Genomic DNA, 4466 nt, shown 5'->3' with positions numbered 1-4466 from the left:
CGCATTATTTTATTTATTTGCGACAAAGCAGGTAAGTTCGTTTGCACACAAATGTGTATCAATTGTACGTTTTGCTGAAAACAAGCAATTAAAAATTCCATTGAGTGGCGCAAATAAAGTATGCTTCGATATAATTTCACCGCCTAAAGCCCTATTTTTATACAATTACGCTCTATCAAAAAATAAATGTTTGATTTAAATGCAGTTTTGGAAATTAGCGCGATCGTTAAACAACAAAATGGCACCAGACAATAGTTATTCTGCGGTTCCTCGTGTTTCCAATTAGCACGTAGCAGGGCATAGAGATCCGTGTCCTTTCTATCGATTTGCAGACTGAGGCCCGGGCGTCATGCACTGCTCCTGAACCGCACTCGAATTATTGATATTACCTGAAAACTGCCAGTTTTATAAAGACTAACGGCCGGAACAAATTTTGCTCGTCGGACGAACGGATGCGGATTTCAATTTTTGAATAAATGTTTATAGTATCCTTTAACTCGCTCCAAACAAATCGTGTCTATAAAATCCATTATTTTCGGATTAGAAAATATTTTTTACGAGGCATTTTTACAGTCAATGAATCCGACCCGGACGCACAAATCTACAGGGAAGACTCGAGAAATATGACTTTTATGTTGGAATTTCGTAATAAATTTTGTTGTTGTATAAGCTTTATGGCAACTCACTTGCAGACTGATCATTTGTTACTTCCGGTTTCAGAAGTTTTCTTTCGATATAGTTTTCGTCGGAATTTTATGTCCACGACTGCGAGGAACGTCAAAACACCCACGTTCATTATTTTCACCTCTCATAAATGTCGTTTTTTAAATAGTGTTATTTATAAAAATAGTCGCTTAAAATGTATAACATGTAAAGTGTAGGTGTAAATTATTTCACGGATTTGGTGATAATTTGAATAAGTGCCGAACGGACAAAAAACCGGTACAAGCTTTGCATTTTATGTTTTGGTTTTATTCAGTCGATAAGTCTATCTTATTGATCCACCGAAATATCAAAACCTCATTATCCTTGTAATATTTGATTATTGTTTCAAACTGTAATTATCGAAAGAACGTTGTATACAAACATTACATTTTCGGGAAAATAATCCAAGTTCTGACCGAAATCGTCGTTAATTTCACAGTGGTTTGTTTAAATGCGATTCCATTGTTGAAATATTTACGAATTATGGTAATAAGCACGGCACAATAATATAACTTCACTTATCAGTAAACATCTTCAAAATTTTATCCCAAAGTGGTTAATTAGTTGTAGCAGAAATGCAAATTTTTGCTAAACCGGCGGTCATAAATATTAATTTTGTTTGTAGCTTTTAATGCGAATTGGTTCAACCGGCACCATGGAAAACTGTAACTAACTTCTTCCGCTATTTTACCCCAATTACTGAGGTATGGTGATTAAGCGGTTTACTTTTACAACTTCCACATAACGATTATTTCTGTTCTCTCTCGTACATCCCACGCAAATACATTGTTTCGAATTTTTGTCGAAAATTTAGGAGAAAACTACGAGTAAATTTAAATGTTTGTGTTAATCTCCTGTGTCTAGATAAACGATATCTACACCGCACATCCCATAATTTACACAGAATGCTGAATCATAATAATTGTTCTATAGTATTCAATTACCGGAGCTATCTACATAATCAAATCATCCTAAACAAATTTGCTTTATACAAAACTATCCGTGATACAGTTATTAACAAGTTTATGTTTTTTCTGCCTTGGTTAAGTGAAGCTGTATTGATTTTTACGAAGGCGTGTAGACGTCTTAAACAAATAGAGACGAGACAAGGGAACCTTTATTGACAAATTATGAGAATCGTTTCCTTTGGAGCAAAGGTGTCAAGACCCAGAGATTGATAGGGACTTCATCTGTTAAATATGGATCCAAACACGTTCCAACTTCGTTATAATTTTATCCACTGCCAAAGTGACAGGCAATGTAATGATAAATAAAATACTGCCTTCTTATAAGTTTGAAGAAATGGAAAAATGTTTTAATATAAAATTTTGCTGTTAAAGCACCGTAACAATGCGGTCGTGAGTCTGTGTGTAATGTTGCATAATAAATGTGTTTCAAATTGAGAAATTAGTTTGGATGTCAGCCGGGAGCAGAACATTCGTGTTTGCAACATTGTTCACATTTACAAAGAACGCATGTTATTTATGCAAATAATTAAAACTATTCCGTGCTTATGTAACATCCTTATTTAAGACTGTTTCGTTTTAAATTCAGGCTAGATACAAGAATCCACATCCACGCATTCAAAGGATTTAATTTCCATTACTCCGGAGCTAAAAATAGATTACATTTTTAACGAAATTACCGCTCAAGTAATGAAGATTTCGTTAACTATGAGTTTCCGCTAACCAGTTTGAAAGACACATTTTAAGCATCTTAACACTGGTAAAATAATGAACTGTGGTGTTCCAAATTTTCACTAGAAGCAGCGTAAATAACTGCTTACAGTCATGCCAAACCTAAAGCCGTGGGTGCAGACAGATCACCAAAAATATTTCACCTTAAATGGGATTATTTCTCAAAAGTCTAAACGGAAATTATAATCCCATTTCAGCAGCATTGCACGCGATTTGTCAAACTCGGCTCGTTTCCAATTTTTGCCATATAAAATTACTGATTTGGTGAAATTACCACAATAGCGTGATTCCCGAACATTTACCCCCACATATCATTTTTGTTGCATTAGTATAAAACGTGTTACAGTGGCCAGAATGAAGTTTTCCAAGGGTAATTTGAAAGAATTAATAGTGAAAAATTATGCACCACCTCGAACTGCGTGAATATTTAATTAATCTCTAAGCAACATGAAACCATTCAGGTAAGTGTTTAATTCGACATAAAAAGTAATGGCAGTGTTATTTAAAATTAGCGAACGTGGTATTCCAAAGATTAGGGAAAGTAAAAATTTAATCATTAATGAGTTTTATTCAAAATTTTAATACTTTGCGTCGAGTTGGAAATTTGAAGAGTGGGAAACTTTTGAACTCAAGTTAATAAATTTAAAACCATCAGGATATTGGAAGAAACCGCGAGAATAACTCCTAACTTTTGCAGCGAAACTGAAATTTTAATACATATGATTGTTATTGTACACCCACTCCGATTGGTTCTAAACTTAATTGGAAAGTGGATCCAACCGTCACTTTAAACTTGGCAATATAAGCAAGCAGAAGCTTTAAGTGAGTTAATGTGCTACCTTTTTGAGTATATGAATATTTTATTAGTGTACTACATATTTGCTTAATTTATCCGAAACGAATTTAGTTCAGAATTTCCAAGTGGTCCTTTAATGTTTCGTAATGTACGCAGGCATTTATTACAACTGTGAAAACGCGCAGTAAACCAACAAAACTGCCATCAATAATAGGCAGCATCACCTTCATGAATAATCAAACCTCCCTTAACTTGACCTAGAGTTAAATTAGTGGTGACGGCATTTGCATCGCGAATAATAGATCATGAATCAATTTGCATCACGATTCTACACACTTATTGTTGTCATTTAAATAACTACATGATCCCACTTAATGGAGCTCCATTTTTGAAGCCGGAGCACTTTACTATGTATGCAAAATGACAAGTACACTGAGCTTGTGAATTATTAAATGTTATCCGGAGTATCTAGTTTGATAACATCGGATTAGCCACATGCAACATCACTTTGTTAAGCAAAATAATTCATGTATTCCATAAATATCTGTCGTTTAACACTTCTGTTACACTGTAGCCAAATGAGATTATTTCGTTAAATTACTTATTAAGCTGTTTAACGCTAGCAATGTGTAGACTGAATTGCATTTTTCGCTTCTTGAAATAAAGCTTCAGCTTTACCACTAACCAACGCAGCGCTCAAAAGAATACAAAATATATGGACCTGCATCCTGCACGTGAATTATTACTCACGGACAGCGAATGAATTGATTCTTTTGTCTTTTGCGCTGTCCATTACTAAAAGATAAAGCGAAATTAAAACCAACGGTCTCCTGCTTTGTTGGGGTGAATTTGTTAATGTCATTTGCAATAAATATTTAAATACTTTAATAAATATTTGATTAAATTCGGCGCGAGATTTATCTTCCCTAAACGGCACAAAACAGCTCTTTAATTATTTAACATCGACCTGATAAAATTCAAAGAAAGATTACTAGTTCATTTATAAGCCTTTTAGAAATTTATTAATTTTTAATGAGCAACTTTTACCATTATATTGAAGTGGATTATTTCCGTTCTCTTTGTGAATATTGAATATCGATATACTGGAAACCAATTATAGACCACAATTTTCAACAAATTTGTTGAAGATATTTCAACAAGAGTACTCCTGCTAATGCACTTGCAGTGTTGTAATTGATTACAGAGACTTGCATATAAACAATTGAGAATGTTTCCTCCACATAACGCAATTGTACCCAAACTGCATT

The sequence above is a fragment of the Tribolium castaneum genome, chromosome 5, assembly GCF_031307605.1.
Source record: "Tribolium castaneum strain GA2 chromosome 5, icTriCast1.1, whole genome shotgun sequence".
Classification (NCBI taxonomy): Eukaryota; Metazoa; Arthropoda; class Insecta; order Coleoptera; family Tenebrionidae; genus Tribolium; species Tribolium castaneum.
This window is presented reverse-complemented; position numbering follows the sequence as displayed.